General features: G+C 40.4%; 1 protein-coding gene across 2 annotated transcripts in view; it reads right to left on the reverse strand.

The window, feature by feature from the left end:
* PRRG1 (proline rich and Gla domain 1) overlaps positions 1-25295 on the reverse strand; it is a 151795-nt gene that overhangs the window by 116307 nt on the left and 10193 nt on the right. Inside the window, exon 1 of one of the 2 annotated variants that reach the window (XM_004286379.3) lies at positions 17244-17368. The exons of the other annotated variant lie outside the window; for it this stretch is intronic. The gene's annotated coding sequence lies outside the window, so the exon portion shown is untranslated. Of the gene's footprint in view, positions 1-17243; positions 17369-25295 lie in introns of those variants that run through there. 2 annotated transcript variants of the gene reach the window in all.

Here is a 25295-nt window from a genome sequence, read left to right on the forward strand (position 1 = left end):
CCAAAACCAAAGACATTACAGGGAAAGAAAACTACAGACTAGTACCTCTCATGAACATACATGCAAAAATCCTCAAGAAAAGATTAGCAAATCAAATGCAACAATGTATAAAAAAGATTACACACCATAACCAAGAGAGATTTATCCCATGTATGCAAGGCTGATTCAACATTTGAAGATCAATTAATGTAATCCATCACATCAATGGGCTAAAGAAGAAAAATAACATGATCTTATCAGTAGATGTAGAAAAAGGACTTGACAAAATCCAACACCTATTCATGATTAAGAACTCTCAGAAAATTAAGAATAGAGGGGAACTTCCTCAATGTGTTAAGGATATCTACAAACAACATACAACTAACATCATACTTAATAAGGAGACACTCAAAGCTTTCCAACTAAGATAAGGAACAAAGAAATAATGTGCCCTTTCACCACTCCTTTCCAAGTTATACAGACTGGTAAGTAAGAAATCAAATGTTCACAGATGGCATTATTATCAATGGAGAAAATCCAAAAGAATCAACAACAACAATAAAACTTGTGGAACTAATAAGCAATGATAGAAATGTTGCAAGATATGACATTAATATGCAAAAGTTAATCAATTTCCTATATACCAGCAATAAATAAGTGGAATTTGAAATTAAAAATATATTACCATTTACATTAGCACTCCCCCCACCAAAATGAATTACTTATGTATAAATCTAAAAAATCTGTACAAAATCTGTATGAGGAAAATTACTCATAATTGTGACAAAAGATATCAAAGAACAAAATAAATGGAGAATTATTCCATATTCATGGATAGAAAGACTCAATAGTGTCAAAATGTCAGTTTTTCCCAAGTTGATCAACAGATTCAACATAATCTCAGTGAAAATACAGCAAGTTATTTTGTGGATATCAACAAACTTATTCCAAAATTTATATGGAGAAGCAAAATACCTAAAAGAATCAACTCAATACTGAAGCAGAACAAAGTCAAAAGACTGACTCGACCCCATTTACAGAATTACAATAAAGGTACAGTAATCAAGAGACTGTGGTATTGAGAAAGAACACAAATAGATCAATGAAAAAAACAGGGAGCCCAGAAAAAAGACCCAAATAAATATAGTCAACTGATTGTTAACAAAGGAGCAAAGGCAACATAACGGGGCAAAGATAGTCTTTTCACCAAATAGTGCTATAACAACTGAACATCCACCTACAAAGAAAAAAAAAAGAATCTAGACGCAGACTTTACACCCTTCACAAAATTTAACTCAAAAATGATCAAAGACCAAATGTAAAATGCAAAACAAAACCCCTGGAAGATAACATAGGAGAAAACCTAATTGGCCTTGGATATGGCAATGACTTTGAGATACAACACTAAAGGCATGATGTGTGGAAGAAATAAACTGATAAGCTGGATTTCATTAAAATTAAAAACTTCTGCTCTGTGAAAGACAATGTTAAAAGGATGAGAAGACAAGCCACAGTCTGAGAGGAAATACTTGGAAAATAGATATCTGAAAAAGGAGTGTTATCAAAAAAATACCAAAAAACTCTTAAAACTCAATATGAAAATTAACAAACTGAATTTAAAAATGGGCAGTGACAGCTTTACTTCTTGTTTTCTGATTTAGATTCCTTTTATTTCTTTTTCTTCCCTGATTGCTGTGGCTAAAACTCCCAAAACTATGTTGAATAACAGTGGTGAGAGTGGGCAACCTTGTCTTCTTCCTGATCTTAGCGGAAATGGTTTCAGTATTTCACCACTGAGAATGATGCTGGCTGAGGGTTTGTCATATATGGCCTTTATTATGTTGAGGAAAGTTCCCTCTATGCCTACTTTCTGCAGGGTTTTTATCATAAATGGGTGTTGAATTTTGTCGAAAGCTTTCTCTGCATCCATTGAGATGATCATATGGTTTTTCTCCTTCAATTTGTTAATATGGTGTATCACGTTGATTGATTTGCATATACTGAAGAATCCTTGCATTCCTGGAATAAACCCCACTTGATCATGGTGTACGATCCTTTAAATGTGCTGCTGGATTCTGTTTGCTAGTATTTTGTTGAGGATTTTTGCATCTATGTTCATCAGTGATATTGGCCTGTAGTTTTCTTTCTTTGTGACATCCTTGTCTGGTTTTAGTATCAGGGTGATGGTGGCCTTGTAGAATGAGTTTGGGAGTGTTCCTCCCTCTGCTAGATTTTGGAAGAGTTTGAGAAGGATAGGTGTTAGCTCTTCTCTAAATGTTTGATAGAATTCGCCTGTGAAGCCATCTGGTCCTAGGCTTCAGTTTGTTGGAAGTTTTTTAATCACAGTTGCAATTTCAGTGCTTCTGACTGGTCTATTCATATTTTCTATTTCTTCCCGATTCAGTCTTGGCAGGTTGTGCATTTCTAAGAATTTATCCATTTCTTCCAGGTTGTCCATTTTATTGGCATAAAGTTGCTTGTAGTAATCTCTTATGATCTTTTGTATGTCTGCAGTGTCAGTTGCAACTTCTCCTTTTTCATTTCTAATTCTATTGACTTGAGTCTTCTCCCTTTTTTTCTTGATGAGTCTGGCTAATGGTTTATCAATTTTGTTTATCTTCTCAAAGAACCAGCTTTTAGTTTTATTGATCTTTGCTATCGTTTCCTTCATTTCTTTTTCATTTATTTCTGATCTGATTTTTATGATTTCCTTCCTTATGCTAACTTTGGGGGGGTTTTGTTCTTCTTTCTCTAATTGCTTTAGGTGCAAGATTAGGTTGTTTATTTGAGATTATTTCCTGCTTCTTAAGGTAGGATTGTATTGCTATAAACTTCCCTCTTAGAACTGCTTTTGCTGCATCCCATTGGTTTTGGGTCGTCATGTGTCCATTGTCATTTGTTTCTAGGTATTTTTTGATTTCCTCATTGATTTCTTCAGTGATCGCTTCATTATTAAGTAGTGTATTGCTTAGCCTCCATGTGTTTGTATTTTTTACAGATGTGTTCGTGTAATTGATACCTAGTCTCATAGCGTTGTGGTCGGAAAAGATACTTGATACAATTTCAATTTTCTTAAATTTATCAAGGCTTGATTTATGACCCAAGATATAACCTATCCTGGAGAATGTCCCATGAGCACTTGAGAAAAATGTGTATTCTGTTGTTCTTGGATGGAATGTCCTAAAAATATCAATTAAGTCCACCTTGTTTAATGTATCATTTAAAGCTTGTGTTTCCTGGAGGACGAGGGCAAGATGGCGGAAGAGTAAGATGCGGAGATCACCTTCCTCCCCACAGATACACCAGAAATACATCTACACGTGGAACAATTCCTACAGAACACCTACTGAACGCTGGCAGAAGACCTCAGACCTCCCAAAAGGCAAGAAAGTCCCCACGTACCTGGGTAGGGCAAAAGAAAAAAGAAACAGAGACAAAAGGATAGGGACGGAACCTGCACCAGTAGGAGGGAGCTGTGAAGGAGGAAAGGTTTCCACACACTAGGAAGCCCCTTCGCAGGCGGAGACTGCGGGTGACGGAGAGGGAAGCTTCGGAGCCAGAGCCACGGAGGAGAGCACAGCAACAGGTGTGCGGAGGGCAAAGGGCGGAGAGACTCCTGCACAGAGGATCAGCGCCGACAGGCACTCACCAGCCCAAGAGGCTTGTCTGCTCACCCTCCGGGACGGGGGGGGGCGGGTGCTGGGAGCTGAGGCTCGGGCTTCGGTTCGATAGCAGCGAGAAGACTGGGGTTGGCGGCGTGAACACAGCCTGAAGGGGTTAGTGCACCACAGCTAGCAGGGAGGGAGTCTGGGAGAAGTCTGGAGCTGCCGAAGAGGCAAGAAACTTTTTCTTACCTCTTTGTTTCCTGGTGCGCTAGGAGAGGGGATTAAGAGCACTGCTTAAAGGAGCTCCAGAGATGGGCGTGAGCCATGGCTAAAAGAGTGGACCCCAGAGACAGGCATGAGACACTAAGGCTGCTGCTGCCGCTGCCAAGAAGCCTGTGTGAGAGCACAGGTCACTATCCACACCCCCCTTCTGGGGAACCTGTGCAGCTCGCCACTGCCAGGGTCCCAGGATCCAGGGACAAATTCCCTGGGAGAATACACAGCACGCCTCAGGCTGGTGCAACGTCACGCTGTCCTCTGCCGCTGTAGGCTCGCCCTGCCCTCCGTACCCCTCCCTCCGCCCGGCCTGAGTGAGCCAGAGACCCCGAAGCAGCTGTTCCTTTAACCCCGTCCTGTCTGAAAGAAGAACAGACGCCGTCCGGCGACCTACACACAGAAGCAGGGCCAAATCCAAAGCTGAGCCCCAGGAGCTGTGAGAACAAAGAAGAGAAAGGGAAATCTCTCCCAGCAGCCTCAGAAGTAGCGGATTAAATCTCCACAATCAACTTGAGGCACCCTGCATCTGCGGAATACATGAAAAGACAACGAATCATCCCAAATTGAGGAGGTGGACTTTGAGAGCAAGATTTATTATTTTTTCCCCTTTTCCTCTTTTTGTCAGTGTGTAGGTGTATGCTTCTGTGTGAGATTTTGTCTGTATAGCTTTGCTTCCACCATTTGTCCTAGGGTTCTATCCGTCCATTTTTTTTCTTAAAAAAATTTTTTCTTAATAATTACTTTTCATTTTAATAACTTTATTTTTTTATTTTACTTTATTTTATCTTCTTTCTTTCTTTCTTTCTTTCCTTCCCTCCTTCCTCCCTCCCTATCCCCCTCCCTTCCTCCCTCCCTTTTCTTTTTCTTTCTTTCTTCCGTCCTTCTGTCCTTCCTTCTTTCCTTTCTTTCTTTCTTTCTACTTCTTCTCTCTTTTATTCTAAGCCATGTGGATGAAAGGTTCTTGGTGCCGCAGCCAGGAGTCAGTGCTGTGCCTCTAAGGTGGGAGAGCCAACTTCAGGACACTGGTCCACAAGAGACCTCCAGGCCCCACATAATATCAAACGGCAAAAATCTCCCAGAGATCTCCATCTCAACACCAGCAACCACCTTCACTCAACGACAAGTAAGCTACAGTGCTGGACACCCTATGCCAAACAACTAGCAAGACAGGAACACAACCCCACCTATTAGCAGAGAGGCTGCCTAAAATCATAATAAGGCCACAGACACCCCAAAACAAACCACCAGACGTGAACCTGCCCACCAGAAAGACAAGACCCAGCCTCATCCACCAGAACACAGGCACTAGCCCCCTCCACCAGGAAGCCTACACAACCCACTGAACCAACTTTAGCCACTGGCGACAGACACCAAAAACAATGGGAACTACGAATCTGCAGCCTACAAAAAGGAGACCCCAAACACAGTAAGATAAGCAAAATGAGAAGACAGAAAAACACACAGCAGATGAAGGAGCAAGATAAAAACCCACCAGACCTAACAAATGAAGAGGAAACAGGCAGTCTACCTGAAAAAGAATTCAGAATAATGATAGTAAAGATGATCCAAAATATTGGAAATAGAATAGACAAAATGCAAGATACATTTAATAAGGACCTAGAAGAACTAAAGATGAAACAAGCAACAATGAAAAACACAATAAATGAAATTAAAAATACTCTAGAAGGGATCAATAGCAGAATAACTGAGGCAGAAGAACGGATAAGTGACCTGGAAGATAAAACAGTGGAAATAACTACTGCAGAGCAGAATAAAGAAAAAAGAATGAAAAGAACTGAGGACAATCTCAGAGACCTCTGGGACAACATTAAATGCACCAAAATTCAAATTATAGGGGTCCCAGAAGAAGAAGAGAAAAAGAGAGGGACTGAGAAAATATTTGAAGAGATTATAGTTGAAAACTTCCCTAATATGGGAAAGGAAATAGTTAATCAAGTCCAGGAAGCACAGAGAGTCCCATACAAGATAAATCCAAGGCGAAATACGCCAAGACACATATTAATCAAACTGTCAAAAATGAAATACAAAGAAAACATATTAAAAACAGCAAGGGAAAAACAACAAATAACACACAAGGGAATCCCCATAAGGTTAACAGCTGATCTTTCAGCAGAAGCTCTGCAAGCCAGAAGGGAGTGGCAGGACATATTTAAAGTGATGAAGGAGAAGAACCTGTAACCAAGATTACTCTACCCAGCAAGGATCTCATTCAGAGTTGATGGAGAAATTAAAACCTTTACAGACAAGCAAAAGCTGAGAGTTCAGCACCACCAAACCAGCTTTACAACAAATGCTAAAGGAACTTCTCTAGGCAGGATACACAAGAGAAGGAAAAGACATACAATAACGAACCCAAAACAACTAAGAAAATGGGAATAGGAACATACATATTGATAATTACCTTAAATGTAAACGGACTAAATGCTCCTACCAAAAGACACAGATTGGCTGAATGGATACAAAAACAAGACCCATATATATGCTGTCTACAAGAGACCCACTTCAGGCCTAGAGACACATAAAGACTGAAAGTAAGGGGATGGAAAAAGATATTCCATGCAAATGGAAATCAAAAGAAAGCTGGAGCAGCACTTCTCATATCAGAAAAAACAGACTTTAAAATAAAGACTATTACAAGAGACAAAGAAGGACACTACATAATGATCAAGGGATCGATCCAAGAAGAAGATATAACAATTGTAAATATTTATGAACCCAACATAGGAGCACCTCAATACATAAGGCAAATACTAACAGCCCTAAAAGGGGAAATCGATAGTAACACATTCATAGTAGGAGACTTTAACACCCTACTTTCACCAATGGACAGATCATCCAAAATGAAAATAAATAAGGAAATAGAAGCTTTAAATGATACATTAAACAAGATGGACTTAACTGATATTTATAGGACATTCCATCCAAAAACAACAGAATGCACATTTTTTTCAAGTGGTCATGGAACATTCTGCAGGATAGATCATATCTTGGGTCACAAGTCAAGCCTTGGTAAATTTAAGAAAACTGAAATTGTATCAAGTATCTTTTCCGACCACAATGCTATGAGACTAGATACTAATTACAGGAAAAGAACTGTAAAAAATACAAAATACATGGAGGCTAAACAATACACTACTTAATAACGAAGTGATCACTGAAGAAATCAAAAAGGAAATCAAAACATACCTAGAAACAAATGACAAAGGAGACACGACGACCCAAAACCTATGGGATGCAGCAAAAGCAGTTCTAAGAGGGAAGTTTATAGCAATACAATCCTACCTTAAGAAACAGGAAACATCTCAAATAAACAACCTAACCTTGCACCTAAAGCAATTAGAGAAAGAAGAACCAAAACACCCCAAAGTTAGCAGAAGGAAAGAAATCATAAAGATCAGATCAGAAATAAATGAAAAAGAAATGAAGGAAATGATAGCAAAGATCAATAAAACTAAAAGCTGGTTCTTTGAGAAGATAAACAAAATTGATATACCATTAGCCAGACTCATCAAGAAAAAAAGGGAGAAGACTCAAGTCAATAGAATTAGAAATGAAAAAGGAGAAGTAACAACTGACACTGCAGAAATACACAGGATCATGAGAGATTACTACAAGCAACTCTATGCCAATAAAATGGACAACCTGGAAGAAAGGACAAATTCTTAGAAATGCACAACCAGCCAAGACTGAATCGGGAAGAAATAGAAAATATGAATAGACCAGTCAGAAGCACTGAAATTGCAACTGTGATTAAAAAACTTCCAACAAACTGAAGCCTAGGACCAGATGGCTTCACAGGCAAATTCTATCAAACATTTAGAGAAGAGCTAACACCTATCCTTCTCAAACTCTTCCAAAATCTAGCAGAGGGAAGAACACTCCCAAACTCATTCTACGAGGCCACCATCACGATGATACCAAAACCAGACAAGGATGTCACAAAGAAAGAAAACTACAGGCCAATATCACTGATGAACAAGATGCAAAAATCCTCAACAAAATACTAGCAAACAGAATCCAACAGCACATTAAAAGGATCATACACCATGATCAAGTGGGGTTTATTCCAGGAATGCAAGGATTCTTCAATATACGCAAATCAATCAATGTGATACACCATATTAACAAATTGAAGGAGAAAAACCATATGACCATCTCAATAGATGCAGAGAAAGCTTTTGACAAAATTCAACACCCATTTATGATAAAAAAAACCCTGCAGAAAGTAGGCATAGAGGGAACTTTCCTCAACATAATAAAGGCCATATATGACAAACCCACAGCCAACATCATCCTCAATGATGAAAAATTGAAAGCATTTCCACTAAGATCAGGAACAAGACAAGGTTGCCCACTCTCACCACTGTTATTCAACATAGCTTTGGAAGTTTTAGCCCCAGCAATCAGAGAAGAAAAGGAAAGAAAAGGAATCCAAATCAGAAAAGAAGAAGTAAAGCTGTCACTGTTTGCAGATGACATGATACTATACATAGAGAATCCTAAAAATTCTACCAGAAAACTACTAGATCTAATCAATGAATTTGGTAAAGTAGCAGGATACAAAATTAATGCACAGAAATCTCTGGCATTCCTATACACTAATGATGAAAAATCTGAAAGTGAAATCAAGAAAACACTCCCATTTACCACTGCAACAAAAAGAATAAAATATCTAGGAACAAACCTAAGGAGACAAAAGACCTGTATGCAGAAAATTATAAGACACTGATGAAGGAAATTAAAGATGATACAACTAGATGGAGAGATATACCATGTTCTTGGATTGGAAGAATCAACATTGTGAAAATGACTCTACTACCCAAAGCAATCTACAGATTCAATGCAATCCCTATCAAGCTACCACTGGCATTTTTCACAGAACTAGAACAAAAAATTTCACAATTTGTATGGAAACACAAAAGACCCCGAATACCCAAAGCAATCTTGAGAACAAAAAAACGGAGCTGGAGGAATCAGGCTCCCTGACTTCAGACTATACTACAAAGCTACAGTAATCAAGACAGTATGGTACTGGCACAAAAACAGAAAGATCAATGGAACAGGATAGAAAGCCCAGAGATAAACCCACACACATATGGTCACCTTATCTTTGATAAAGGAGGCAGGAATGTACAGTGGAGAAAGGACAGCCTCTTCAATAAGTGGTGCTGGGAAAACTGGACAGGTATATGTAAAAGTATGAGATTAGATCACTCCATAACACCATACACAAAAATAAGCTCAAAATGGATTAAAGACCTAAATGTAAGGCCAGAAACTATCAAACTCTTAGAGGAAAACATAGGCAGAACACTCTATGAAATAAAGCACAGCAAGATCCTTTTTGACACACCTCCTAGAGAAATGAAATAAAAACAAAAATAAACAAATGGGACCTAATGAAACTTAAAATCTTTTGCACAGCAAAGGAAACCATGAACAAGACCAAAAGACAACCCTCAGAACGGGAAAAAAATATTTGCAAATGAAGGAACTGACAAAGGATTAATCTCCAAAATTTATAAGCAGTTCATGCAGCTTAATATCAAAAAAACAAACAATCCAATCCAAAAATGGGCAGAAGACCTAAACAGACATTTCTCCAAAGAAGATATACAGACTGCCAACAAACACATGAAAGAATGCACAACATCATTAATCATTAGAGAAATGCAAATCAAATTGCAATGAGATATCATCTCACACTGGGCAGAATGGCCATCATCAAAAAATCTAGAAACAATTAATGCTGGAGAGGGTGTGGAGAAAAGGGAACACTCTTGCACTGCTGGTTGGAATGTGAATTGGTACAGCCACTATGGAGCACAGTATGGAGGTTCCTTAAAAAACTACAAATAGAACTACCATATGACCCAGCAATCCCACTAGTGGGCACATACCCTGAGAAAACCATAACTCAAAAAGAGTCATGTACCAAAATGTTCATTGCAGCTCTATTTACAATAGCCCAGAGATGGAAACAACCTAAGTGCCCATCATCAGATGAATGGATAAAGAAGATGTGGCACATACATACAATGGAATATTACTCAGCCATAAAAAGAAACGAAATTGAGCTATTTGTAGTCAGGTGGATGGATCTAGAGTCTGTCATACAGAGTGAAGCAAGTCAGAAAGAGAAAGACAAATACCATACACTAACACATATATATGGAATTTAAGGAAAAAAATGTCATTTAGAACCTAGGGGTAAGAGAGGAATAAAGATACAGACCTAGTAAAGAATGGACTTGAGGATATGGGGAGGGGGAAGGGTAAGCTGTGACGGCATGAGAGAGTGGCATGGACATATATACACTACCAAACGTAAAAAAGATAGCTAGTGGGAAGCAGCCTTATAGCACAGGGAGATCAGCTCGGTGCTTTGTGACCACCTAGAGGGGTGGGATAGGGAGAGTGGGAGGGAGGGAGACACCAGAGTGAAGAGATATGGGAACATATGTATAACTGATTCACTTTGTTATAAAGCAGAAACTAACACACTATTGTAAAGCAATTATACTCCTATAAAGATGTTAAAAAAATAAATAAATAAAAATAAAAAATGGGCAAAAGATCTGGACACCTGAAAAAGAAAATATACAGATGGCAAGTAAGCATATGAAACGATGTTTAATATCTTATATCATTGGTGACTTCCAAATTAAAGCAATGAGATATTACTACACACCTATTTGAATGACCAAAACCCAAAACACTGAAAAAACCAAATGCTAGTGAAAATGTGGAGCAACAGGAATTCTCATCCATTGTAGGTGGAGATGTAAAATGGTACAGCCACTTTGTAATACAAACTGGCAGTTTCTTACACAGTTAAACATACTCTTATCATATGATCCAGCAATTGTGTCCACAAAAAAAGCCTACACATAGATGTTTACAGCAGCTTTATTCACAGTTGCCAAAACTGGGAAGCAACCAAGATGTCCTTCAGTAAATTAACGGATAAATTGTGATATATCCAGACAACTGAATATTATTCAGCACTGAAAAGAAATGAGCTATCAAGCCATTAAAAGACATGGAGGAAAGTAACGCATATTGCTACATGAAAGAAGCTAATGTAAAAAGTTCACATACTGTGGAATTCCAACAATTGACATTCTAGAAAAGGTAAATCTACGGAAACAGTAAGAAGACCAGGGTTGCCAGGGATCAATAGGCAGAGCACAGAGGATTTTTAGGGCAGCAAAACTATTGTGTATGATGTTACAATGGTAGATGCATGTCATTAAACATTTATCCAAACCCACACAATGTACAACACCAAGAGTGAACTCTAATGTAAACTATGGACTTTAGGTGATAATGATGTGTCAGTGCAGGTTCACTGCTTATAACAAAGGTACCACTATGTTGCAGGATGTTCATAGTGGAAGAGTTCGTGTGTGTTTGTGGGTATATGGGAACTCTGTATTTTCTGCTCAATTTTGCTGTGAACCTAAAATGCTCTAAAAACCAGTTCATTAATGTTTTTAAAGCAAAGGAGTAACCCTTTCTCTTTCCTTGTAATGATTTGTTCCATTCCCAGAGCTTCCTGTCCACCCATGCCACTCTCCTGAATTCCACCTGGATATCAAACAGTCATCTCAGACTCAGCATGCCTAGTACTGAATCCTTGGTCTTCCTTCTCTCAAATTTTCTTCTCCAACAATCTTCCATATCTCACTAAATAGCTACTCCATCCTTCTAGTTGTTCAGATCAAAATCCTCGGCGTCATCCCTGACTCTCATGCTTCGTCACATTCCCCTTCCAATTCCACTTCCAATAAATGAGCAGGAAATCTGATCACTTATCATACCTCCAGCATTATACTGTCTTGGTCCGAGCCACCACAACCTCTCCTCAAATTGGTCTCTTCTGTTCTTGCTCCCCTTATAATCTATTCTCCACAAAGCACTCAGATTGATCCTTGCAAAAAACAAATCAGATCACATCATTTCACTCTTCAAACGTTTCATGGCTTTCCTTCTCACTCAATAACCTTACAATGTCCTCTCACAAGGAGCTGAATAGCCCTACATGCTCTTCCCACCCTCCAACACACCTTCTTACTTATCTGACCCTGTTTCTTATTATTCATCCCCACTCATTCATGCTACTCTAACCACAAGGACTGTTTTGTGATTCCTAGCAAAAAGGTCTCAAAAAGGTACCACCTCAGGACCTCTATACTTGCTGTTCTCTGTGCCCAGAAAGCTCTTCCTCCAAATAAATGGTTTTCTCATCTCTTACAAGTCTTTGCTGACAGCAAAGTCTTCCCTGATCACCACCCTCCAATAGACTCTATTCAACTACTGGTGAATACCTATAGATGCTCCACTATTCACTTTCCCTACTTTGTATTTCTCCAAAGAATGCAACACTTTATAACTTTACATACATACACATATATACATATACGTGTATGTATATATATATATATATATACACACACACACAGAGAGAGAAACAGCACACACATGCACACTTATATTTTATTTATTTATTTTGTTTATTATCTTCCTCCCTCAAATAGGATGTGAGCTCCTTGAGGACAGAAATTTCCAATAAAATACAAATATTTTATTCACTGCTGTATCCTTAGTTCTTAGAACAATGCCTGGCAACTGAGAGGTACACAAACATTTGTTGAATAATAATCATATAAATACTTACGATATGTCATCTTATGGCAAGGGCTGGGGCAAGAGCGTTACAGCACAGCAAGTCTAGACTTAATTTCAAAAAATTCTTCTAAATGAGAAAAGTTGTGAAAAAACACAACTGTGTAACCATTAGAGGGAGCTGGAGTAGCTGAACTGACTAGTTTATTTACCAGCATTACTAACCTTGAAAAATCCATAGAGTTCATGGACTATTTAAGTTCCACTGAACAGTAGTATGCAAACAACCTCCCTTAAGGAGTGTTCCTTCAACTTCTCCCCTCTCTACTTTTAGATTTATGTTTCTTCACTCATTCTTTTCCCCTCTATTCTCTTGGTGCCCGATTCTATTCCCTCCTGCCCTCTGGCTCCAGTTCTCTATTTCATCAATTATATCCCCTTAGCATTACACCTTCAAACACTCCAGCAGGCTTTTTACCTCTTTTTACACATTCCTGTTTTCTTGATCCCTTAAAATTCTCAAACTCCAGTGTTTTTCTTCCCTTCTCACTTCATCAACAATTTACCAAAAACTTGGTTTATTTTCAGTGCTTCTACTTCCTGACCATCATTGTTCAAAGAAGTGGTTCTTAACCAGGGTGTACATGAAAATCTCCTGGAATTTTTTCATGCCCAGGTTCCACACACTGAAATTCTGACTTGATGAGTTTGCATTGGGGGGAAGGGCACTAAACATAAGTATGCTGGTGAAAACAACTCCCTAACAGAGTCTAATGCACACCCCAGATTAAGAACCATTACCTCAAATACCTGCCATATGTTTTTTCTGGTCATAATAATGATAATATTCCACCAACTGAGGAGTATAATTAAATCAACCCTCTGTATCTGACACACATGAAAAACAAACAAAAAGGCTCCTGGTCACCAAATCCAACTGTGTTCTCTTAGTTTTATCCTTTCCAAACTTTACAAGATATTTGATACCACCAGCTTTTAAGTATGCTCCTCTCTTCGATAACTTTTTGGTTTTTTATTTTTTTGGTCTCCCTTCCTCCCTGCCAATTTGTCTTAATCCATCTAGATCAGTGCCTCTCAATGTGATCCAAGGGTCAGCAGCATCACTATCATTTGGAAACTTGTAAGAAATGAAAACTCCTCAGGCCCCATCCCAGACATCAGAAACTCCAGGGATGGGGCCCAGAAATCTACGCATTCTTGTGATTATTATGCATGCTGATGTTTGGGAACCACTGTGCTAAGCCACCTGTTTTAGAAATATGGGAGGAATCTACAATCACAGAACTGAAGCTCCAACAGAGTAGATGTCAATACATCCATATTTTGAAGTTAACTGCTAGTGAAATTATAGTACTTGTCATAAGAAATGGCAATTAGGAATAACGATAGCTACCATTATTAGGGCAATTAGTATGTGCTAGATATTATGGTAAGCTGTTAATACACTTGATCTCACTTATCAGGTGTTATAATTATCATTTTTACAGATGAGGAAACTGACACTTAGAGAAAGATTTTTAACATCTTGCCTCCAAATTTCACGCCCTTGACCACCATATTATTGTCTCCTGCAAAGAGTGAGAAAGAAGGAGTCTTGGACAGAATCCTAAGAAGACTCAGTGGAAGTGACTGAGGTTGACTGGTCAAAGAATGAGGAAAAACCAGAAATAAGGGAGGAAGTCCAGGTGAGGAAAGTTTTAAGTAGGAAGCCTTAATCACAGTAGTTGGGATTTTTTTTTGTTTTTTCAGTGAATCTACAGACCACAGAGGATGTAGAACTTTTTTAGAAAATGTTTTATGGCGGCTACTCATTCTCTCTGATTCCCAAGTTTTACTAACAAAAACCAGACACTAACTTGCAGTGTTTTGAGGGGAACAGTGGTTAATATTATATATATTTTTAAAAAGTGACATGAAGAAAAAGAGTTTTCTTCATGTGGAGAGGGGATAAATTGAGGGGAGAAACCTTACAAGTTTACTAAGAGCCAGAATAGGTTTTCTGCTTTGCAGGCACAGAAGCCTAGAGTAACCAAGTAGTCAATCCTGACTCATTTTTAAAACTAAAGTATCAATTTTCTTCACTTATAAGCTGAGTAAACATTTGCTCACGGTATTCTCTGCGATGGGTAAATCCATCTAGCAGACGAAAGCTAGGTGTAGGGGTGATGAGCTTGAGTGGTGAGGGGCAAGAGGAAGATAATCCCTGTTATGAGCCGGAGGTGACTAGAAGGCCAGTGGTGCTGGTGCAGTGAAGAGAACTGGCTGGCAGAAAATAGGACAAGCCTATTGAGGGCACTCTGAAGTGAAGAGACTCATTAGCCAAATACTCAAATCACCTTTTAGGAGGAGTATAATGCAATTGACTAGTCTCTCTAATTGGTCTAATAGGTTACAGCTTCTTTAGTTACATTAGCTTTCATAAGATACCATCTGGCCCGCTTAATCCGCTTACAAATTTCCTAAATTCCAGCAGCAACCTATTTGTGTCTTTCTACAAATGATTAATCTTCCTTTCATGTTGACTTTTCACTGGTTTCAGTGTCAGAAGTTGACCTTTTAAAAGAATTGGCCTTTTTCTGATGTCTATTTTGTCAATATCCGCAAAGCTTTTTCACCTCTTTTAGAAGGATAATCCACAGACTAATACATGGGAACATATTTCCATACTTGTTTCTTATCCATATTCCAAATAATGTTGTTCAAATACTAAATATAATTTCAGCATTTTGAATTTCTTCCATTACCCCATGAACTTTATGTGATACAAATTACTATCTTTCCAACAGCACTTATTAACATCTAAGTGTATTCATTAGGCACTTAGTACCTACCCAGCAGCCCTAGGTACTGGGATAACACAGAAGACTGACGTTCCAGTAGCAAGAGAGAAATAAGGCCAGCAGTATCAGTTTAGCAGAAAAGGGGGGTGACTAATTCATTCTGATGGATCTGGCAATTTTTCCAAGTGGTGAATTAGGCTGAGTCTGAAGGGATGAATAGGAGTTCATTAGCCACTGGAAAAGGGAAGTATCCCTAGCACCTCCCTCCCCAAATCTGGTAATGTTAGTGGCATTTAACTTAAAATAACAGTAAAAGAAAGAATAAAATGACAATAACACAAGAAGAAATCGTGCTCACTTCATGATTTGGGGGTTGGAGGGGGTACTGAGCCTTTAAACACACTTCAGATCTGAAAGTAAATGTTTATAAAACAGGATTCACAATCGAGGGAAAGGGGTGGAGGAGGAAGAAGTTCAGTTTGTTTTATTGTATTAAGTTAAACAAATGAGTAAAAATATCAACATCTATGCTTGGGAACACATACTACTTTCCATAAAGATCCTAAGCTTGAAAATGAAAGCCTCAGAATCTTATCTAAAATTACAATATTTGCCCTGATGTTGTGTTTTTTTTTTTTTTTGCGGTACGCGGGCCTCTCACTGTTGCGGCCTCTCCCGTTGCGGAGCACTGGCTCCGGACGCGCAGGCTCAGCGGCCATGGCTCACGGGCCCAGCCGCTCCGCGGCATGTGGGATCTTCCCGGACCGGGGCACAAACCCGGTCCCCTGCATCGGCAGGCGGACTCTCAACCACTGCGCCACCAGGGAAGCCCCTGCCCTGGTGTTTTATATCCCCAATACCAAACAATCAACCACACCCTAACCAACTTCCACTTACTCTAACTTTCACATCTCCACATCCTTCAAAGTTTGGCTTAATTTATAGTATAACTATCTCAAAGCATTAATTTAGTTCTAAGTTTTGGCACTCCACCTCTTCATCCTTCCGTTCAATTATTTCCTCTTAAATTCCATTAATTTCGCCTTTCTCCTTAAGGGACACTTAGAAAATACATCAACAGCACAATTACAAAACCAATGGCTGCAGCAAGTCTGCACACACACACTCATTTCCACTCACATCCTTCTCGAGGCTGTTTCTACCACTGATCAAAATCAGCGGACCAGGAAGGAGGAAAAAGCTGAGCCAGGAGGGTTGTTCCCTTCCTTCCACTCCCCCCAAGCCTGCCCCCCCCGCTCCCCATTCCCCCAGGGCCGCACCGCGACCTCGTGCGCCCCCCCTCCACCGACCCGCCCCCGCTGTCACCAGCCACTGCCTAGAAAACAGTCATAGCCTTTGTTAAAACGTCCATGAGCACAATGTACCAGAAGACGGACACATTCCCGGGGGCGGGGTGAAGAAAGTCACACGAATGCCACTCCCTCCTTGGCACAAGCTTGGGGCGACAGCCCACCTCCTCCAAATCCTCTCCCCCCGCGACGCGGAATGTTCCTGGCAACTCTGCACTCCGAGACGGCAGCGCGGGGGAAGGGACAGGCCCGGGACGCCCGCCGCTCAGGGGCACCAAGCGAGGGTACTGAACTTGAAGCTGGGACACCCTCCAGCGCTCTTGGCGAGGCTCCCGGTTCTGCCAAGCCTGAGTCCGGACTTCCAGCCTCTGGAGCCCTTTCCTTCAATTTCTCCTCACACATACCCTCTCCCGCTCCCGCCACCACGCACTCAGCTCCCCACGCGGCCGGGGCCGGACACTGTCCGGCAGCGAGGCCAGCCCCGCTGCCGCACGTCTGGCAGGTTTCTCCTTATGGGGCCGACGTCTCCCCGGGCCGCCACCCGCACACGTTCCGAACCCTCCCCAGACGCCCGCCCGAACCACGTTTCCCGGCTGCGAGCCCCGCGCCGCCACCGCACTCACCGCGCGTCCCGCGCCACTACTCCGCGCTCCGGCCGGCCGCCAACTGCGCTTGCGCCTTCCCACCGCCGCCGAGCCCAGGAGGAGCCAGGAGCCGACGGGAAGGGCGGTGGGAAGCGGCGGGGGCGGGGCCCGGGCGGAGTTAGGAAGGGGAGGGGAGGGGCCAGGCAGGGTGGGAAACAGAGGGGCGGGGCCTCCGCCGCCTAGGTTCGGAAGACTTAGTGCTCAGGGCACCGCGTTAGAGCTTTCCACTCTTGAGATCTGTTATAAATAACACTGGCAAGAGAAGTCGTCGAGGCCCCTGGGTGCACCCCACGCACATTCACACTCCAGAAAGCCCAGCATGGCGCGAGGCCAAGCTAGCCAGCCCCCTGCGTCAGCACGCCTCTCCCTGGACCCACCCTAGATCCTCGCGAGCCTTTCACCCTTTTACATGCCTACCTCCCCACACACTATTCCGCCCACTGGCCTCTCTCCTCATTGCGCGGTGTCCTCAGCCCATGGTAAGCGGCATGGAAATTTCTCACCCACAAAGCGCCTGTGCAGGGCACCCTAGTTAACATGTCTCTGCTGTGTGAGCCCAGAACGTGGTTGGTGACTTTCCAACCGTTGCCCACTGTTACAGTTCAGCCCTTTCCCTGAGAACAAACTCTTCTGCTGTTCTGGCCTTTTGCTGACAACATCTGCTTTTTCTTAAAAAAAAAAAAAAGTCTTGAACAAACCTACCCAAATATCTTGGGGAGAAGAACACATGTTGTCAAATAAGACCCATTATTGACCCTGCTTTTTTAGGGAGCTACCTCAGAATTTGAGCCTTCTTAAAAGCCCTTCTGAGAAACAGAATATTCAGCCTGTGTTGTCCTGTGAATTTTGCTCTATTGGTTTCAGGTTTTCTGGCAGTTAGCATTTTAAGAAGCCTAACTTGATTATTATTCCATGCTGCATGCGTGCTTAGTTTTAAGTTCTGTACTTTTCTGTTTAAAATCTGGTAAGCTGTGGTATCTCACATGCCTTCAGATCAGCTATTAAAACAAACACACCTGAGTGAATCCAAAGTGAAATGGCCTGTGGGCCTGAAGTGATTTATTCCAAATTACTTTTCCTTTCTTCTTTTTACTTTAGTTATGATGGAACTAAGAAACATTTGGCTTATTAAGAATAATAGAATTGCCACAGGGCCACACCAATAGTCCTTCCCAGCAAGTATTCTGACCGAAAAGGGAAAGGAACATTTTTGGGGAGAGACTGGTCACTGCCCTTAGAGATCTGAATATCCTGAAATGCTTCCCATTAACCTTTGTGATTCTTCCGTTTGTGTATTTTACAAACCAGACTTTCTGAACTCATTTCTGTTTTGCTTTTGTCAAATAAGCATAGGGGGACTGCAGTAAGAACAGACTGCAAGAGGGTATGTATACTGGTAAATGTAGACAGACTCTGTAGGCTGAATAAATCTGTAAGTGCCTGGAAGTAGGACCTTGTCCTAGTTACTTCACTGGTAAAATGTTTTACATACAGAAGGTGCTAAAAGAAAAAACAACAATAACACTGTGTTAATAAAGATAATTTTTGCATCTTTAATAGATGCAGATATATGTTTGTTCACTTTCATTTGATTATGGATTTATTTTCTTATTTTATATCTGAATTTGTCTGAATATTTTTTTTGTCTGAATATTTTGATTGAAGTGACGAAAACTAAAATGCAGTAGCTTAGGCAAAAAGAGAAAGTTATTGTGTAACCCAAGTTGCGAAAGGGAAGTCTATGATTGGCCTTAAGAATAAATGGAACCAGTAACTGAATGCTTCAAATTCCAGATTAGGCTCTCAACCCTGCCTCTCTTGGAAGGGTTCACTCTTCAGAACCTCCAAGTCATGTTCTGTACACTTGGAACCATGGCTTCGGACAAATTGTGGGCTCACATCTACCAAGCTGTCAGCAGACAGAAAGTACCTCTCTTCCCGAAGTTTCGATTTTTAGAACACCAGATAAAGAGCATGACTGGGTGAGGCTGAGTCATATAACCATTCTTGGAGAGAAAGTGCAGGTGGGACATAAGAATGGTACCCCCCAGTAGAAACTCAAAGTTGGAGGAAAAAAATGAAGAGAAAATTTCTAAATGAAAACAGAAGGTAGAAGGAGATGCTGTCTTCAGAAGAGAAGCGCTAGAGAGACCGAAAAAAAAAAAAAGTTCAATGTTCACCATGGAACAACTGTATTTAAGGAATACAGCCTTGGAATTATCTTTGATCTCTCTCTCTTTTATTCAAGTACTAACCAGTCTTCTCAATAATGTCTCTGTATTGGTTTTCCATGGCTGCTGTTAAAAAAATCACCACAAACTTCATGGCTTAAAACAACACAAATGTATTACAGCTCTAGAGGTCAGAAGTCTGAAAAGTGTCACACTGGGCTAAAATCAAGGTGCCGGATGGGTTGAGTTCCTTTATGGAGGTTCTAAGGGAGAATGACTTTTCTTGACTTCTCCACTTTCCAGACACCACCCACACACCCTGGATAATGGCCCTTTCCTTTCCATTGCTGTAAAGCCAGCAATGGCATTCCTCTCTCACACTGACAATTCTGCTTACCTCTTCCACATTTGAGGACCTTTGTGATTATATCAGTCCCACCCAGATAATCCAAAACAATCTCCTTATTTTAAGGTCAGTTTTTTAGCAACCTCAATTCCATCTGAAACTTTAATGCCCCTTTGCCATTTAACATAATATTTCCACAGGTTCTGGCTACTAGCACATGGACATGGTGGGGGCATTATTAACCCTACCATAGTCTTTATTTTCATAAAAATAATAGAGCCTAAGGCATTGGTTCCCAAACTGGGACACTTCTAACAGATACTGATGTCTGGATACCACCCCCAGATCTAATGATTTAATTGGCCTGGAGTCCACTGGCCCTTAACACACACACACACACACACACACACACACACACACACACACACACACACACACACACACACACACACACACACACACACACACACACACACACACACACACACACACACACACACACACACACACACACACACGATTGGATCAGGATGGACCCTCTCACCCATGCTGGCCCAATCAGAGAACTTGCCTGGAGATTTAGAACTTGCCTGGGGATTAGAAAGGGGAAATTAGTAACACTGGGTGTTTGCTGCTATAATATCAATTTAGGACCTATGGCATCAGGAGAAAGATAAAAAACAAGTCAAGAAAGGGAAGAGACACAAAGAGAAAGGAGGTAAACAGAGTGGAGCCAAGCCTGGAGTCTCAGTGGCTGTCCACCTCCTGCTTACAGTGGCATTCTTACCCTTGGCTGCTACGAGGCACCCCTGCATTCTCATAAGAAAATCTTATTTTGCTGAAGCTAGCTCACATTGGTTTCTCTTGCATAAACCCCCAAATGTTCTCATTAATACATGATGTGAGCTTAATTTTCCCCCAATTGCTTATTTATGAGATGTCTCTTGTTTAAGAAATGAAGCAAATTTCAGAACCAAACTGTCAGAGTTGGTATTCAAGAGCTGTCTACTTCACTAGTACCCCACCTCCTGGTTACCCTCCTTCCTCTTAATAGTTACTCAAAGGCCCAGAAGGGGACTCACAAGTTATCTCAGCCTTTTTCTCATTCAATAGTCCAGTCTCCACAAGACACACCAGGTGGATGTAGTTCTAGTTCTCTGCTTGACTGCTGGCAAGTAAATGACTTGCAAATCAAATCTCCGGCCTCCCCTTCTCCTAATCTTCAGTTCTATAGTTAAAACTGACTAATGGATCTTTCCTCCTCAACTGATAAGAAATGAAACTCAGTTTTTCTTCCAAATCCTGCTTTTGTCCTGCAATTTCTTTCCTTGTTAATGAAACCCCTACGCACCCCATCACACATTAGAAATGGGAAAGTCACATGCAAAGTAAATTAGTTATTGCTATTCCCCTTGCTCTCCTAGTACCAGCAACCCCCTCTTCTTTATGCCTGAATCTTTCACTTCACCCAGACCTCTGAGGCAGGGGAACAATGTAGCTCTGGCATTAATTACAAAGCCTGACACATACAAGGTTAGAAAAAATTCTTGTGGGAAATAAAGAAGGAACACAAGGAAATAAGATTCCATGCTGTCTTCTGCTCATGACTTGCCAGATCCTTTTTTCATCCCTTAATCATTTCACTCATTAGTGCTCCAATTTCCAATCTAATAGTTTGCACCCAGCACTTGCTTCAAGAATTGGCTTAAACACTCATGTCCAGAATAAGCGGAGGGGTGCATACCCTGTTGTGCCCCTACTCTGGTAAATCCTTTCCTTTAGGACTTTTCATCACTTATGTGGTTAATCCCTACTGATGATATAATTTAGTTTTTCCTGACTTTGTTGTATTGTTCCATGTATTTACATTTCTAACTCCCATGTGGTTGGGAAACTGCAAGAAAGCAGAGTTTAATTTTTGTATTTCTTTTGTATCATCTCAAACAATCTTGGTAAGCATACAGGTAGCATGGAAGACCATATGATGGGCCATAAAACTAAGGTCAATAAACTTAAGAGGACTGAAATGAAACAGTATGCACTCTGACTACAATGAGATTAAATTAGAAATAAGTACAATAGGGACTTCCCTGGTGGTCCAGTGACTAAGACTGGCACGCCCAATGCAGGGGGCACGGGTTCAATCCCTGGTCAGGGAACTAGTTCCCACATGCTGCAACTAAGAGTTCGCACGCCGCAACTAAAGACCCTGCATTGCCGCAACTAACAGATCCCGCATGCCACAACGAAGATCCCGCACAAGGCAACTAACCGCAACTAAGACCTGGCACAGCCAAATAAATTAATTAATTAAAAATAATAAAAAATAAAATTATCAAAACATTAAAAAAAGAAATAAGTACAATAGATATTTAGACAAAATCCATATATTTGGAAATAAAATAATAGAAAAAGTCAATCACGTTTTATATGCTAGCACACAATTAGAAAATAAAACTGGAAACAGTTTAATTTATGATAACATCAGAAACTATAAAGTGGTTAAGAATAAATTTCACAAAGGATATGCAAGACCTCTTTATTATTAACTACAAAAAACTGCTGATAGAAATTCAGAAAGACCTAACTAAATGGAAAGATACACCATGTTCATGTACTGGAAAACTCAATGTTAAGACATATTTCTCCCAGTTTTGATTTTAGACTCATCACATTCCCAATCATAATCCCAGCAGACCTAAAAAATAATCACACTGAATATAAAAGGAATATAGGAAAATAAAGCCATATAGGAATGTAAAGGAAGAATACAAATTATCCAAAGCAATTTTGAAAAAGAAAAGCAAACTTAGAGGACTTACAATAACTGACTTTTAAGACCTACTATAACGTCATAGACAGCCTGGCATACAGACCAATAGAGATATCAATAGATTAAATAGAGAGCACAGAAGTGTCCCACTTATATGGTCATTTGATTACTGACAAAGTAGCCAAGGCAATCTGTTAGGGACAGGAGAGCCTTTTCCATGAATAATGCTGGAATAACGGGGTACCCATATGCAAAGATATTGAAACTTGATTCCTACCTCACACAATAAAAACTTAATTTGAGATAGAACATAGACCTAAATGTACAAAGTAAAACTATAAATCTTGTATGTGGGGGACTTCCCTGGTGGCACAGTGGTTAAGAATCCACCTGCCAATGCAGGGGACACGGGTTCGAGCCCTGGTCCGGGAAGATCCCACATGCCGTGGAGCAACTAAGCCTGTGCGCCACAACTACTGAGCCTTCGCTCTAGAGCCCGCGAGCAACAACTACTGAGCCTGCAAGCCACTACTACTGAAGCCCACGCACCTAGAGCCCATGCTCCGCAACAAGAGAAGCCACTGCAATAAGAAGCCCGCCGCACCACAATGAAGAGTAGCCCCCGCTTGCCCCAACTAGAGAAAGCCTGCGTGCAGCAACGAAGACCCAATGCAGCCAAAAATATATTAGTTAAGTAATATTAAAAAATCAAATAAAATAAATCATTTATGTGGAAACAGAATATTTTTGTGACTTGGAGGTAGGCAAAGATTTCTAAGACAGAACAAAGAAAGCAATAACCATAAACAAAAATAATGATGAATTAGACTTCATGAAAATTTAAAACTTTTGTTCATCAAATGGTATCATTTAGAAAATTAATGAAAAACCTTCAGACTGGGAGAAAACTCTGCATAACATATATCTCACAAAATACTGCCATCAATATACAAACAGAATTTCTGAAACTCAATAATAAAAAGAAAAAAGCAATTTAAAAATGAACAAAGAAGTTGAGTAGAGATCTCACAAAGGAAGAGATACAAATGGTCAATGAGCACATGACAATGCGCCCAACATCATCAATCATCAGGAAAATGCAAAATAAAACCACAATTAGCTCACAAAACATACCCACCAGTTTGGCTAAAATTGAAAAGATCAACACCACCAAATGTTAGTGAACATATGGAGCAATCGGAACATTCATACATTGTCGGTGGGAGTGAAAAAACATACAACTACTTTGGACAAAGATCTGGCAGCTTCTTCTAAAATTAGACATATGCCTACTCTATAACCAAACAACTCCCCTCATCAGTATTTACTCAAGAGAAATGATAACAAATGTGTACAAAAAAGACTAGTATGAAAAGGTTCTTAACAGCTTTATTTACAGTAGTCTGAAATTGGAAACAGAGTTGCCCATAAGTAAGACAATGAATAAACAAACTGAGATCTTCACACAAGGAGGTATAACTCAGCAAAAAAAAAGAAAAAGAAAAAGAAATGAACTACTGAAACAAGTAACAATGTGGATGAATCTGAAAAAAAAGTGCTGAGTGAAGAAAGCCTTACATGAAAGACTATGTAGAAACAAAATGAAAAGACAACCCACAGAATGGGAGAAAATATTTGCAAATGAAGTGACCAACAAGAGATTAATCTCCAAAATATACAAACAGCTCATGCAGCTCATTATCAAAAAAACAGGGCTTCCCTGGTGGCACAGTCGTTGAGAGTCCGCCTGCCAATGCAGGGGACACGGGTTCGTGCCCTGGTCTGGGAAGATCCCACATGCCGCAGAGCGGCTGGGCCCGTGAACCATGGCCGCTGAGCCTGCGTGTCCGGAGCCTGTGCTCCGCAACGGGAGAGGCCACAACAGTGAGAGGCCCGCGTACCGCACAAACAAACAAACAAACAAACAAACAACACAATCCAAAAATGGGCAGAAGACCTAAATAGACATTTCTCCAAAGAAGACATACAGATGGCCAACACACACATGAAAAGATGCTAAACATCACTAATCATTAGAGAAATGCAAATCAAAACTAAAATGAGGTATCACCTCACACAGGTCAGAATGGCCATCAACAAAAAATCTACAAACAATAAATGCTGAAGAGGGTGTGGAGAAAAGGGAACCCTCTTGCACTGTTGGTGGGAATGTAAATTGATACAGCCACTATGGAGAACAGCATGGAGGTTCCTTAAAAAACTAAAAATAGAACTACTATATGACCCAGCAATCCCACTACTGGGCATATATCCTGAGAAAACCGTAATTCAACAAGAGTCATGTACCACAGTGTTCATTACAGCACTATTTACAATAGCCAGGACATGGAAGCAACCTAAGTGTCCATCGACAGATGAATGGATAAAGAAGATGTGGCACATATATACAATGGAATATTACTCAGCCATTAAAAAGAATGAAATAATGCCATTTGCAGCAACATGGATGGACCTGGAGATTATCATACTGAGTGAAGTAAGTCAGACAGAGAAAGACAAATATCATATGATATTGCTTACATGTGGAATCTAAAAACACGGTACAAACGTACCTATTTACAAAACAGAAATACTCACAGATGTAGAAAACAAACTTATGGTTACCACGGGGGAAGGGGGGCATGGATCAATTGGGAGACTGGGATTGACATATATACGCTACTATATATAAAATAGAAAACTAATGAGAACCTATTGTATAGCACAGGGAACTCTACTCA

Source organism: Orcinus orca, chromosome X (assembly GCF_937001465.1).
Source record: "Orcinus orca chromosome X, mOrcOrc1.1, whole genome shotgun sequence".
NCBI classification, from domain to species: Eukaryota; Metazoa; Chordata; class Mammalia; order Artiodactyla; family Delphinidae; genus Orcinus; species Orcinus orca.